Genomic DNA, 16,520 nt, shown 5'->3' with positions numbered 1-16,520 from the left:
TACACAATTTAAAAATGCCACCAGGAAAGAAAATGTTACCAAACTATGGCAATACTAAAACATCACTGATTGTAAGAAGAGATATTAAAATGAGAGGGGAAATAAGTATTGTAGAGTTGATAATATACACTATTTTGACATATTTATATATATAATGATAATAATTATCATTTTCCTATTGAATGTACATAAAGATCAGATTAAGAAAGTCAGTGTTACTTCCCAGTCTGGTTTTGAATTGCACAGCAGGGAATTTTAACTTTCAAGGTTGAAAAATTTTCAATGACTACTCCTGTCAAGGTAACATAAAGAAGGATGAAAATTTCTGATAGTCCTTTTTAAAAAATTCTTTTGAATGTGGGACAAAATTATCTCAGTCTTTGAGCCACCAGGTGAAGAATCATCTTTTTAGTTATAATGCAACAGAGTCCAGTGTTATTTAAACAGAAAGCACCTGGATACATAAGTTTGTATCATTTGCCAATTCATCCATCTTTTAATCCACTAATCCACTGACCTATCCATCCATTCTTCCATTCATCTATTTATCATTCCATCCATTTATTCATCCAATGACTCACCCAACATTTAATGAATTTCTGTTCTGTGCCTGATACTGGGATAAACTTCAAGAGCACAATGATGAAAAAGCCCTTGTATTCAAGGAGAGTTTTATTTTAAAAAGCACTGCAATGCCCTGCTTACTAGAGATCCAACTTCTTGCATCCACAAATCTCCAGGAAACACCTCAAAACTTCTTTCATGTGAGACATTCTCCTTTTCCCTGTTGGGATTCAAAATACACCAAAGTATACCATCTTGGCATTCTAAGGTTTTTTGAGTTGGAAAAAGGAAGGGCTCAGAAGCAAAGAGGTTTTTCTGACCCTGCTGTCTTTTCTCCCCCAAATAAAGTCAAACCTAGAAAGGTCACTTGCTGCCCTCACATAACAGTTGTCCTGCCCTATAATTAGGAAGGAAAACCAAGAAAGACCAAGAAGAATCTGGACAAACAGCCCCTTGTTTTTAAGCATTATTTAAAAAGTGGTGACATTGATTAAACAGGGCATGTGCTGTGTCACTAATCCATATCACCATCCTGGGACAATCAAACCGTACGAGGTCCACTGCCTTTGCTGTGTATTCAGTTTATTACCATTAGACCACACTCATTTTGTGCAATTATATTTCTTCACAGCCATCCTTTGCTTTCATTAGATTTACCATAAAAATATAGTTTTCCCTGGATCTTTGGGTCTTCTTTTTTGGGGGGGCAGGGTATGGGACTCAAACTCAGAACCTTACACTTGTGAGGCAGGCAGCAGCACCACTGAGCTAAATCCCCCCGCCTGGGTCTTCATTTTTTGAACATAAAACTTTGATTAGATAAATGTGTTGTGCTTTTCTCGTGTTGATCTTTTTTTTTATACGAATGTGAGCCATGACTCTGGCAATGGATGAGGAAAAGCAATTAACTTTTGCACCTCTACACTCCTTCTTGATGATTCTCTCCCATTGATTTCTTCAAAAGTCAATTCAAATCCTCCTGTTATATGTTATATGAGTTTTGCTGAATTTCCTTTTCCTCTCACTCTTAAATTGCTCATTTAACTTGGTTCCTAATTAGGTATTGAATAAGTAATATATAGTATGTTATACTATATATATAGTTTTAATATATAGTATTTTAGTTATGTAAGCTAAAGAGAAAAATCAACCAGGAAAGGGTAAAATGAATATTCTAAGAGGAGAGCTGAAATTTTAAAGAAGGTAGCTAGTGAAAGAGTCACTAAAAAGCAGAATTTTGAATACTGGCCTGAGTTATATGAGTATTTGGAGGGAGTGACCTCCCTAGTAAAGGGAACAGCTGGTCCAGGAGCTCTGAAGTAGAAGTATGTCCAGAGTGTTGGAGATCCTCATAAAGGAATAAATTAAGGGTGGAAAATGGGAAATTGAGTCAGACAGGTATGGAGCTAGGTCTTGTAGGGCCTGTAGGTTTTACTAAGAATTTTGTCCCTTTTTTTCTCTGAATGGGATGGAAGTGCCACTGGGGGTTTTAAGCTTAAAAAATGAAATGATCTAATTTATTAACTTACTTTTAACAGTCTCTTTGCCTTCTGTGTTGGGAACAGACTGTGGGGATGGGGCAATGGTGGTTGCAAAAAGATGTCTTGGACCTGGTGGTAGCAGTGAGGGGTAGGGAAAAGTCACTGAACTTGGAATATATTCAGAAATAGGTTAGAATTTGGTGATGGGACAGATGTGAGATTTAAAAAAAAGGATGTCAAGATTGATACCAGGACAGATAAAGAATGAAAGTAGCATTAGCTGAAAACAGGAAAACTGTGGGAGGTACAGGATTTGAGAGAACTGTCTGAGCTCAGTTTTGTACATGTTAAGTTTCAGATGAGTATTAAATATGAGTGGAGGTGCTGACTGGACAACCAAATATAAGAACCTGTGGTTCAGAGAAGACATCCAGGTAAAAGTAGATAGCTGGCATTTAAAGCTATGATGCAGGATGAAATCAACTATAAAGAGACAATGCAGGTAGAAAAGAGAAAAGATCCAAGGGCTGAGTCACAGAGATGTTGCTGTTATTATCTTGGTTGTAGCAGAACACTCTGACCTGTCAGAAAGATGTGCTGTTCACGGCTTCATGATCCTTAAAACTGAGACTGGACAGGAAATCCTTTGGAGTGGAAACTACAAATGTTCGCTGGGTATCTTTGCCATTAGGGAGAAAATGGAAAAGAAAGCTTTGGAGATAAAATTAAAATGCCCGCTGAGCTTTTACTGATACCTACCTGTAAGCTGCTCCAGCCAGTCAGGTGTGCATCATATATATAAAATTTCTTTTGAAGGCAAGAGAATAATAAGAATGTAAAAACAAAACTGGTAGCTGAAGAAGAACTAATGTCAGAAGGTGTGCGTGTTCTGATGCTAATTCTGAGACCCCATCTTAGTGTTCTGTAAATCAATCTGACACTGCCAGAGGTAGTGCAAACCCCCAGGTTAGGGGCAGTCCTCCACAAGGTTGTCCCCATGTTATATACCAGCCAAAAGAGAGGGTGGGGAGGGTGCTAGGCTACCTGCACTTCTGAATAGCCAGTAAAAATGCAGGGGTTCCTATGATATTCCCAGGTTTGATAATTTGCTACAATAATTGACAGAACTCAGGCAAGTGCTATACAAGTGATTGTAGGTTTATTATAAAGAATACAAACTAGAAACAGGCAAGTGAAGCAATGCAAAGAGAGGTTCTGGGAGAAGAGTGATATAGAGCTTCTCTGCATCTCCTCATGGAGTCCAGGTGCATTACCCTCCTACTGTGTCATGTCTATGCCAACCAGAAAGCACCACCAAACCTCAATGTCCCTGGTTGCTATTGGGATTTCATTACTGGGGGATGATTAAATTGTTGGCACGTAGCTGGATGTGGTGTCACAGGACTATAGTCTCAATTACTTAGAAGACTAAGGTTGGAGGATAGCTTGAACCCAGGAGTTCAAGGCCAGACTGGGCCATACAGCAAGACCCTGTCTCCAAACAAATAAATAAATGCTTAAACTTTAATCTCCTGCCATTCTCCCCTCCCTAGAAGTCAAGGTGGCCTGAAGTTCCAAATTTCTAATCATCCACTTGGTCTTTCTGGCTCTAGCTCCCACTCTGACCCTAAGACCCCTTCAAGAATTGCCTTATTAGCATTACAAAGAAACAGAAAATTCCAAGGGTTTTTGAGCACTGTGTCAGAAATTAGAGACATAGGCCAAATTATTTTCCTTTATATGACAGAGTGGCAGATTGCATTTCCCCAAATGCCAACAACACTACCTTCTATTTCACATGCTCTCCTTATCTCTTTCCCACAGAGACATAAAGTCTCTGTCCCCTAAATGTGGGTATGTGATGACTACAATTTCAGTGACACTTGAAGTTGGGTTATAAAAAATGATGGGATTTCTAGCTGATTTCTCATTTGTTCTTGAAACCCAGACACTGTGCTTCGATGAATCCCAGATCAGAGGGAGAACCCATACCTCAGTGTCTGGCTGGCAGGTCCTGCTGAGGTCACAGAGGACAGCAGCATCAATCATAAAGCATAGAAGTGAAGAGGATTTCAAGAGGACTCTGGCCCCAGCTGCCATCTGACTTCATCTTTATGAGTGACCTCTGACTGAGAACTATGAAGCTGACCCAGTGAGCTTCCACCATGAGGGATAATCACAATAAAAATGATGGTTGCTGGTCCTCATTCCCCTAGTCATGATTGTTGTCTTTTGCAACACCAATTTGAAGTAGTCAGTTTTGCATCAGTACATACAGTTAATATATAACGGTTTCCCATGACTGATATTTTTCTCCCTGGTCCCAGCAATTTGCTCCATTCTTCTCTTGAGAATAAGAGCTGGATGAATTCACATAACAAAAATGATGTGCTGGACAGGAACTGCAGGCCTAGACTCCATTCCCAGCTTTCTCATTAGCTCTATACAGGCACGTGAGCAAACCCTGCTATGTTTTTAGGCTTTGGTTTATCATCTGTGCATGATAGAGCTGATCTAGATGGCTGGAAGTTCCTGGAGGTCCAATCAAGTCTCTTGGTTTTTCCTTTTGTGCTTGTGAAATTTTGGTGGTTTATCTTACTTTTCCACAAAGGCAGTATTATAGTTTGGATCTAAAATGACTCCCCAAGGCCTCATATATTCAGAAATTTGGATTGTGGAAGGTAACTGAATCATGGGAAAGCTAAAGCTGAAGTGCTGTTGGGAGGTGGGGACTGGTTGGGGAGGCAGGTCACCGAGAGTATGACTTTGAAGGTGTCTCTCCCTCCCAGCTCCTCCCTCCTTCCTATTCTCTCTGTGCTATGATGTGAGCAGCTTTCCTCTTCCCAAGCCTTTCCACCATGCCATTTCTGCCTTGGAGACAGCCAGCTGTGGACTGAAACAGTGAGCTAAAATAAACCTCTCCTCCTGTAAGTTGTGGATGTCAGGTATTTTGTTCCAGCAACAAGGAAGTGACTGAGACAGATAGCAATGACATATTGGTTCATTTGGCATTTCATGCTGTAGTTAAAGAAAAAAAAATGATAGCCCATGGGGTGATAAATCTTCATTATCTGTTTTGAAGAAGGAAGAGTAAAATTGTCAGCAATTAAACTACAAGCTAAGATCTGAGCAAATGGGTTTAAAATATTCTAACCTGGTGGGGAAGCACCTTTCACTCAGAAAATGTTGTCAACCCTCTCCTAAATGGTCTGCTTTAAACAATTACCTGTCACAGGTGATTTTTCTTCTGTTTTTTTGAGGCTGAAGATGATTGAAACCAAACCCTGCAATTTCTAAACAGAGCCTTTTAGAAGTAAGACCCTGAATAAATCCCCAAACTCTGGTCTTGTCAATCTCCTCCGGTGCTCCCTGCACTGACAGTGCTTTCACTCAGGCTGATGGTAGCTGGTACTTCTCTCCTGCCTGCTATTCCTCTAGGCAGACTCTAAAGCAAGAGAAACTGAGAAATAAATGAAGACCGGTAGAGGCAGGATAATTTTGTTTTATTGTAGACAACATAATTTAGGTTGGCTGTTCATAATAATGGACTTTTTTTTCTTTTATTTCTCTAAATGATAGGCATTTTATGGCTTTTGCTTAACCTTGCCTATTGTTGCTGGGTGTTTTCAACTCGAGCTTTTTTACACTGTGTTTCTCTCTCTATGGCAGGATAATTTTTCCATATAATTCAAGAAAAGGAGGAGTTTATACTGGGAGAGGGATGAAAATTTTTGAATTAATTTATCATCTTGTTCATGAGCACCTAGTGCAGTATATAAAACAAGAGGATGTAGTTGGGAAGCATGCATTTAAAAATATTTTGAACTGTGTAAGCATAAATGCCTTCCTTCCACCTCCTCCTTTACAAATGCATTCTCATTAATGCTGGCTACACACATATATGGCTACCAGGTCTATGACAAAGTTGGCTTTGCAAGGTAGTAGGGAAAGGATGGTATTTTCAATAAGTGGCACTCGACCAAATGACTACTATTATAAGATCTGTCCATCATCTGTCTAATCTATCTATATCTAATTTGACCACTAAACATCTTATATAAAAATTGATTCCAAATGAATTACATATAAAAGTATGAAAGGGAAAATTATGAAGTTTAAAAAATAAAGAACAGCATTGTCATGATCTAGGATAGGGAAAAGATGTTTTTTTGTGTGTGGCAGTTTTGGAGGTTGAATCTAGGGCCTCATGCATGTTAAGCATGTCCTCTACCACCGAGCTACATCCCTAGCTTGAAAGATATTTAAAACCAGAATTAAAAAGTTCTCATTGTAATGGAAACAATTGATTAGGGCTATATTAAAATTACAGGCTTCCATTCATTAGAAAACATCCCAAAGTACCCAACAAATACATTTTTATCCTGAATATATAATTTTATAGGTCAACTAGGAAAAAAAAGACAAGGTAATCTGATAAAAAATAGGCAAAAAAATGTGAATACACAATATCTTGCAGAAGATAAAGTAAGAGAATATGGCGCTGAAGGTATGGCTCAGTGGTAGAGCACTTGCCTAGCATGTACAAGGCCCAGGTTCAATCCTTAGCACTACAAAAAAACAAAAAAACAAATGACCAATAAACATTTGAGAAGGTGTTCAGAATCACCAGTTATGAATGAAATGTAAATTTAAAAGGCTATATCCAGATTAAAATCTAATGGTTAAAGAAAATAGAAAATACCAATATCAGGCAGGATGTGGACCAGCTGTACTCTCATACCCTGGTAGGCATAACTTTGACAGCATTGGCTCATGCTGACTGTCAGCAGTTCCACTCTTAGTTATATACTCAACAGAAATATATGCATATGTTCACTAAATGATATTAAAAGAATGTTGTCAACAACACTATTCAGAATAACTACAAACTACAAAAAACCTAAATGTCTAGCAATGCAAACATTGAAAGATGCATGAACTTTGGTCTGTTTAGACAACATAATAGGAAATAGCAGTGAGAATAAAACATCTACAATAGCACAGAACAACATGGATCAATCTAACTATCATAATGGTGAGTTAAAGAAGCTGGACGTAAAGAATACTTTCTGACTGTATAATTCTATTTATGTAAAGTATAGCAAATGTGTTAGAAGTTAGGAGACTGATTCCTTTCTCTTGGGAACAGGTAATACCTAGAAAAGCACAAAGAGGAGACTGTTCTGCTTCTTTATCTGGGTGCTAGTTACATATGTGTGTTCAGCTTGTGTATATGTATGTGCACCTTTCTCTGAGCTACAGATTAATAAGTACAAAACAAAACATACAGCAGGAATATGGTTAGCTTTCCTTCACTATGACAAAATTCCTCAGGTAATGAATTTTTAGGAAAGAAAGGTTGATTCGGGCTCACAGTTTCAAAAGTTTCAGTCCATGGTTGCCTGGTAAGAGTACATGGCAGAGGGAAGCTGTTCACCTCATAGTAGTCAGGAAGTGTGTGTGTGGGGGGTCCCAATGTTATATTCTTCAAAGACTTGTACCCACTGACCTCCCACTAGGACCTGTTTCTAACGGTTCCACCATTTCCCAGTAGTGTCACAGGTTGGGGACCAAGCCCTCAACAAACAGGTCTTTGGAGACAGTTCAGATTCAGATTACAGCAAATACTATCCCATATCTTGGAAGATCCCAGGTAGAATATAAAAGTAGTCAGGCATTGAATAAAGATATTTTGGTCAATGACAAAGCACATATACAATGATGGTCCCGTAAGATTTTATCATCTGTGACAGCAAACCCTATGTAGTTTTGCAAGCACACTATCTATGATGTTCACACAGTGACAAAATTGCCTAACAATATGTTTCTGAGAACATAGCCCCCTGTATAGATATTCTATAACAATGCATTTCTCAAAACGTATCCTCACCATTAAATGATACATGATGCATAGATTTTCTATCTAATAGAAGTGTTCTTGAAAATGATAGGTTTAACCAAATTTGGGTAATTTATTTTAAGTGCTCAAATGGAAGCAGCTCTTTAAAGGAAGCTTCAGGCAAATCCTTTGATGAAGTGAATAGTTATTGTTGATGGCATTTCAGAGTTCAAATGTTCTCAAAGTGAGCCTTTTCTAAAATTTTCTTTCACATGTTGCTCTCCAATCAATACATGCAAAATAAAATAAATTAAATTCTGTTCACTTGGGAGCCTAACCATTTTCAGACCTTTGAAGATTTCTCAATCACAATTTCACTTTGGAATGTTTTTTCTCACCTCCATCAAGCAATGGTGCCCCAAAACGTTCTTTTTGAACCTCATAAACTACAAAAGCACTCAGAGACAGAAATTGAGATGCACGCTCTATCAGTATTTTCATGTCAAAGATATTATAAAAATGTGAGAACATTAACATGGTAATTAATAATTTAAAAGAAAAAAGATTTTCCAGGATTAAATCATAGGACACATAAATGACTAGTGCTTTCTTGTGGTAACAAAATATTTTTCACTTTTCTCACATATATAAAAATAAAGGACATAGTATAATGAATCATCATGTACATGTCATATAGATGACCATTTTTGACTGATCATGTTTCATCCATATTCACATACATCTCTGTCCCCTCACCAAGTGATTTTAAAGCAAATCCAAGATGTATTCATAAAGACTTCAATGTACATGCACATATACAAAAAATACACACATACATACACCTATGTCCCTTAGATAAAGATTTCAAGAACTTGATACTGTTGTTACTAAAATAAATGGACAACAGTTTTTTGACATCATCAAATAGTGAGTTGGTTCCATAATTTTCTTCATTATTTTGTGATTTTTCTGTTTTTTATTCTATGTCCAACAAAAGTCCCTAGATTGCATTTGATTCCGGTATCTCTTAAGTCTCTCTGGCTTTCTCCCCCATGCCTACCTCCTTTTTTCTATTTTGGGGGTCCCACCCAGGGCCTCACACATGCTAAACAAGTGCTCTACCACTGAGCAACATTCCCAGTCCTATAACTCTGTTTTGGTCTGTATATTCCCCACCCCTTTCATTCTTTCTCCCAACAGTTATTGAAAATTTAACAAGTTAGTTTTTTGTACTATAATTCTATTAGGGTTTATATTTACTGTTATCCAATATAGTTTCTTTGTAAAAGCGAAAAAAATAATATTTCTATTAAGTTTGATGACCCACAAGAAGTCCACTCTGAAATGCAATTATATTGCTATCCCATTAATAGCACTATCAGCAATGTTTATTGAGTACTTAATATGTTCTATACTGTGCTTAACATGTAACATGCATCAATTCCCACAGTCCTCCTATCACTCCCCATAAGGTAGCTATTATTATTCCCATTGTACAAAAGAGATAACTGAGACACAGAGAAGAAATTTGTCCAATGTCACTCATTAGGAATTAAGAGAGTTGGGATCCATGCTCCTAATGATAACATTGTTCTATGAACTTAAACTTTTAGAAAATATCCCACTATTAGAGACTAAAGAGATACCACCATCCAGACCTGACTTCCATATTTTTCCAGTAATATTTCTTTTTTGGTACCAGGGATCAAACTCGGGACCTTGCACTTGCAAGGCAGGTGCGAGAACCACTGAGCTAAATCCCTGGCCCTCCAGTAATATTTCTTTATGCACTTACTTATTCTTCAAAATGTGGTCCATGGGCCACCAGGAGAAGTGCAGAATCTTAAGTTCTCCCCCAAAACTTTTGCATCAGAATCTTTGGAGATGGAGACCAGGAAACCTGTAACAAATTCTCTAGGGGATTAGTAGGCCAGCTAAAGTTCAGGAATCAATACTTTAGACTTACCAGCTACACCATTATCTACTACTCTGAGGTCAGTTTAAAAACATACAAAGGTGGGCCAGGGATTTAGCTCAGTGGTTCCACTGCCTGCCTCATGAGCATGAGGACCCGAGTTTGATCCCCGAAACCAAAAAAAAAAAACATACAAAGGAGAATTACAACATTGGATTATGTCTTTGAATTTTTTGATCATGTAAAATAATAAAAATAAATGCTCCTTTCACTTTTGTTTTCCTGGGCCTTTTAATGTTTTATCTTTATCATTTTTTCATGTATGTCTCCATTTCCTCACCATCCCTACTCTTGAATTCTAGGCAGCTACTGTGTTAGTTTGGAACTCCTGGTTACTGAGAAACAGGCCCTGAAAGTGATAGGTACACCAAGAGAAGCCCCTCCCTTGCACATTCGGTCTCACATCAGGAGGACAACTGTCTGTTCACCTCCACAGCTAGGCCCAAAGGCATTTCCTGGGTGACTCTGCCTTGACTGCCCCATTTCCCAGACAGACAGAATTGGTTACAATCTCCTTTCCTTCCTCCTGGCAGCTTGGATTACGCATACCCCATACCTCCACCAAAGCATTCATCGCAGGGTTTTGTACCAGACATTCAAGTGCCTGCCCCCTTGAGAGCTGCCATTAACTCTTTTGCTCCTTTATCGTCCATCCCTGATATCTAGCATACAGTAGGTACTAAATAGTTACTGAATAAATGAAATGAATGTAACAAGTCTTTGCTTTAGCATTCACGTAATGAACCTAACCTCCAAGAAACTGGGGCAAGGAATGGGTGCGCAGGTAAGAGGGAGAGTGCAGAGAAGTGAATAAACCCAGGCCCCTACCTTTGAGCAAGGAGAAACTATGGTCCTGTCTTTTTATCAAAAGATATAAACAGGAGCGCCTCCACCTTAGACTGTAGCCCATCCTAGGGGGTCCCTCACACAGAAACTACAGGAAATGCCTAAATTTTGGGAACATAGCTGCAGACCACAGATAGCTTATCAATATCCAAGAACTTTCTGTTCTCCGCATCCTCTCCCCTCCTGCTCCTCCTTCCCTTCACCCTTCAGCAAGCCTTCAGATCCTCCCCTCCAGCTGCTTCAACTAGCCAGTCCTGAAGGCTTTTAAACTATTGAATTCCACCAATGAATTTAAAGGATAGCTGCTTCCTTTGCATTAGGGCTTTAAAAATCCCTCTTCCTGCTGCTCGGCACACCTGCTGCCTTGTGTCTGAGTGCACTTGTGCCTTTCTGCAGAAGTAAATTTTAGACTTTGCCTTGTCCAGTCCTCTTGCCTGCTGAGTGCAATCTTTCTGGCACTGACAATTTGAGTCTGAGGGCTTATTTCCAACAATGATCTAATTATCAAAGCAAACCAACCAAATGCAGATGAAGATGTGGAGGATGGGTGTGTGCACTTACTGCAACCACTTTAGCAGTACCTGGTAAATATTCTGGAATTGGTCTGGACACACCCAAACATAAATTCCTTAAATAACAAAGTGCTGAAGGGTGTTTTGTTTTGTTTTGTTTTTTTCAGAAAGTGCCCCCAGAATCCACTCAAGGACCATTTGAAACTGGCTTTTCAAGAATGAGCATGAATTGAAGTCAGCTTATGTGGTCAATGATCCTTTCACAACACAAACTCAAAATACCCGGCACATAGCTTGCTAATCCCTTTCAGGAGAAGCTTGCCATGTGAGCAGGGCCTGATGACCACCCACTCCGGGGCAGAAGAACCCAGAAGAACATCCCTTCCTCACCAGTCAATCAACATCTACTCCCCTCTCACTTCTTCCAGCCACCAACTAATGGGGAGGCAGATTTGAGCTTTCAGCTCCTGGTCTCCTTGCCTGTTGACCTCGAATAAAACTTTCTTTTTGCAAAAACTATTGCCATAATACTTGTTTTGGGAAGTAAGGCTTTGTTTGGTATCAGTTCACCCTGGTGAGTTATTCTACTAGTTATCTCCCATGGTAGTCATCAAGTTTCACCCTGAAAGGAGAGAAGCCAGATGGAAGGTGCTGATCTGAGGAGTGCAAGATTTATTTCTAGTTCACTAACAAGTATTTGCAAAATTTCGACCCTTGTGAAGATTTATTCTGGTAAACAAAGGTCCTATTGGATCGAATCACTTTACAAAAAGTAAGTTTTTCCCCTACACCACCAGGGACTGGACCCAGGTCCTTTGTATTGAGCTACACTCCCAGTGCTTTATTATTGTATTATTGAGATAAATTCTAGCAAAATTGCCCAGGCTAAACTTAAACTTGTAATCCTCTTGCCTCAGCTTCCTAGAGTGCTGGGATTAGGGTTTTCTTTTCCTTGTGTAATACATGCCCACTGTAAATAATTTTTACATTATAGAAAAGTTGAAAGGTAGAGTTATCATAATCACATTGCTCAGAGAAAACTGACTAATATTTGTTATGTAACTTTTTCTTTGTGATTGGGAATAAAACTGTATAATGATTTAATTTAAAACCTAAAGTTTATAACCTAGAGCTTTTAGACATCTGTTTAAAATGCATAAGGTGCATTGTTCTGTGTTCATCTAAAATTCTTGGTAATAAAGGAGTATTGCTGAACAAAATGAAAGTTGTGGAGAACAGAGACTAGTCTCAATCATTTCATAATTTGAAAGTCAATATACATTTTGGCTGAAAATATCCAAAGTTACTACTTAATTTAAATATTTTCTTCTTTACAAAGTGCACTTTTTCTAGAAATAAATAATCCATTCTTATCTACAGAATGCATATGCCAAAGTCATCATAGTTTTATTCATTTTAATATTAAATTCCATAACATTGTGTGGTCTCCTAGGGAGGTCTGACAGTCCTAGGCCAGCTGAATGTTGTGAAGATTAATAATGATATTCACATTTCAGTCTGGTTGACTGTACCTTGAATTCAGAGCTACACAAGGGATGTTTCATGCACCTTTCGGCAGATTATTTTTGTAGCAATTGGAAATATAAAAGCAAGACAAAGGCAGTAGTTTCCACTTCACTGAAAAGAAAAGCAATATTTTTTAAGAGTAGGGCTCGTTAAACCTTTCATTTCTCTATTTAGATGGCAAGCTGTTATTAACAGGAAGCAAAATACTATCCAAAGCAAACCCTATACAGTCACCTTTAACTGTGCCTTACTTACATTTTCATAGCCTTTCAGACATACACATCAATTTGACTCAGTCATTTCTTTTTCTAAATTCATTTGATATATTTTAGCATATGAATTTCAAACAGAAAAACTAAAAATATCTTTCTTGTTAGATATTGGCAAGTACCTGTTATGTCAATAGTTTTTTCAGATAATCCGTCTGAACAATAAAAGTTAATGTTTTGAAATTTTATAATAATGTAATAAAGCCTATATTTTATATATTATTCATTTCCAAGACTATATTTCTGAGCCAAATTTGTAGAACTTTGAAAGTCACAAAAGAAAATAGAAGAAGTTCAAATTGCTCTCTTACTATTCAAATTACCAAATTATACTAGCAGTCCTAGCCAGAGGCCCCTCCCTGAAAAAGGAGAGAAAAATTTATTATTACTTGCCAATGATATGGTTGTTTATTTCCAAAGGCCAAGAGATTTAACTGAGTTATTAGAACTAGTGAGAGAACTCAATAAGGGATTTTTTAAAAATTTCATTTTATTGGTACATTTTAGGTATACAATATAATGACATTCATTCTTGGAAATTTGCACCTTTACATAATTTCTCCTGGTTCTTATTTTTCCCCCTTCCCTTGCCCTCCCTTCAACATCTCCATCCCTCCCTATTTACAAAGACTTTGTTTCCATTTTTTCATTTTCCCATATTAATTTCATTCCTTTCTTTCCTTTCTCCTACCCCTCCTACTTCCCCTTCACATTTGCCCCTTTTCTTCCTATTTCACATTATCAATAAGGGCTTTGAATAAAAGCTCAACATTCAAAAAACAATGCTTTTTCTATAGGTCTCTTATAACCAACTGGAAAATAAGAAATAAAGATTTTATTAACAATAAAGAAAACATATAAAACATCAAATAAATTCAACAAAAGAAATATGCAAGGTATATAATAAAACAAATTACTATAAAATATTGAAGAATGAAACCAAAGTAAATAGATATACCATTTTTCAGATTGAAAAGCCTATATTTTACAAAGTTGCCAACTATATACAAATCAAGCAATTCCAGTTGAAAATCTTGAAAGATTTTTGTGGAACTTGTCAAGCTGAATCTAAAATGTGTCTGCATCCCCCAAACCTAGAAGAGTATCCAACAAATAGGAAGAGTGAGATAAATATGTGTTGATTGAATAAATTAATGAATGACCTGCTTCAAAAACCACCTATCTGGAAATGGATCACACTCCCAGATTTACCCTCTGGGCTCCGGGGCTGTACGTTGGGCCTGTTAATCTCTTCATTTGATTAGGAAGAAAACAACTCAAACTCCTTATGTTCAACAAAAAACCATTACCCCTTTTTAAAGCTCCATCTTCCAACAGTCACCAAATCAAGAAAACAAAACAGGAAGTTAGCTCTAACCACCCATTGTCCATGTGTGATGGTTTAAGTCCTTGAGTCCATCCATGTCTTTCTTCTATACTGACACAAACACCTGTCATAATTTCCTACTTATTCTAGTGAACAATTTCCTTACTAGGTTGCTATTCTTAAACTCATTACCTCTTTCCCTGCCATCCTCCTATGTCAACTTAAAACAATGTCAAGGAAAGCTCAAGGACCTGACCAGACAGGGAGGTCTTCCCATGCCCTACCAAGGTCCTGGGTCCCACAGAACATGCTGAATCAGCCTGCTACAGACAGGCAGGTCTGCCCACACCCTACCGAGGTCCCCAGTCATAGGGAATACACCGAATCAGCCCGCTACAGACAGGCAGGACTGTGCACGCCCTACCGAGGTCCCGAGTCACGCGGAAGATGCCAAATCACCCTGCTGCAGACAGGCAGACACCTGGTTCCACATTACAAAGACGCAAAGGACACCAGATCACCAGACCAAGGTACTGAGTCCTGCTGCTCCCAGGCCAGAGGTAGGGGTTTCTGAGCCGCCGTCCCACTGCTCCTGGTCCGGAGGAAGGGGCTTCCCGGTCACCATCCCTCCCACTGCTTCCAGCCCACAGGAAAGGGCTTTTGGGCCACCTTCTCTCCCGAGGCTCCTGGCCCAGAAGAGGGGGCTTCTGGGCCACCATCCCTCCCACCGCTCCTGGCCCAGAGGTAGGAGCTTCTGAGCTGCCATCCCACTGCTCTTGGTCCAGAGGAAGGGGCTTCCTGGCCACCATCCCTCCTGCTGCCCCCAGCCCACAGGAAAGGGCTTTTGGGTCACCATCCCTACTGCTGCTCCCAGCCCCTGTCCCACCTCTCCCAGGTCAGAGGAGGTAATCCCGGCAGGCGCTAACAGACCCCCACCCCAGTCGAAATGAGAAAGCATGTAAATAAGTCTCAGAACCAGACTTCCAGATCACCTACAGCAACCCCAAAGGGAAATGAGATGGAACACTCTGATACTCAACCACCTGGACCCACTGAACTGGCAACAAAAGGGGATCTGGAAAAAATGAAATCAGAAATAATATCTCAGATAACAGGAGAAATTGCACCCCTAGTGCAAGACATGATTAATAAATCTTGAGAGGAGCTCAGGAATATGATGGAATCCCAACATAAGAAACAAATGGAATCCATAAAACAGATCCAAATAGATTTCCAGGATATGAAAAACTCCACTGAAAGTCTACACAGCAGAATGAGGCAACGTGAGGACAGAATTTCAGATATAGAAGATAAGATTGCAATTAGTGACCAGGAAAAGAAAAATTGCTTCAAAATTATAAGGGAACATGAGAAATCAATCCAGCAGCTGCTAGATGATGCAAAGAAGAATAACATAAGACTGATTGGAGTCAATGAAGAAACAGGAGAGAGTGCAGATGACATAAAAAAACTCTTCACAGAAGAAATGGCAGAAAACTTCGCAAGCAGGGGGAAAGAACTTGACATACAGATAAGTGAGGCATATAGGACTCCAAATAGACTTGATCAAAAAAAATTTACACATAGGCATATAATTGTTAAGATTCCAGAAACACAACAGAAGAACAAAGTTCTACAAACAGAGAAAAGAAACAAATCACATACAAAGGAAAGCCCATCAGAATCACAGCAGACTTCTCAACACAAACCATCAAGGCAAGAAGACCTTGGAGTGACATATTACAAGCCCTAAAAGAAAACAGCCTCCAACCCAGATTGGTGTACCCTGCAAAACTATCTTTCAAAATGGATGGAGAAATAAGATACTTTCATGACAAAGAGCACCTTAGGAACTTCGTGAATACCAAACCAGCACTCCAAAGAATTTTACACAATATCTTAGGAACAGACATTGAGGATCACAACCCCAGGAAGCAAAACAGAATGAACCCATCTGGCATGACAAGAAATTAAATGTAAATGGGGAAAACCCAACAAAAAGAAAAAGTCATGGCAATGACAAGTCAATATGTTTCAGTTATAAGCATAAATGTTAATGGTCTCAATTCACCAATCAAAAGAAATAGACTGGCAGAATGGGTCAAGAAGCAAAATCCAATAATATGCTGCATACAAGAAACACACTTAATTCAAAAGGAAACTCATAAACTGAAGGTTAA

Source organism: Heterocephalus glaber, unplaced genomic scaffold (assembly GCF_053883595.1).
Source record: "Heterocephalus glaber isolate CG9 unplaced genomic scaffold, H.glaber_assembly_v1.0 deba00001532, whole genome shotgun sequence".
Taxonomy (NCBI): domain Eukaryota; kingdom Metazoa; phylum Chordata; class Mammalia; order Rodentia; family Bathyergidae; genus Heterocephalus; species Heterocephalus glaber.
This window is presented reverse-complemented; position numbering follows the sequence as displayed.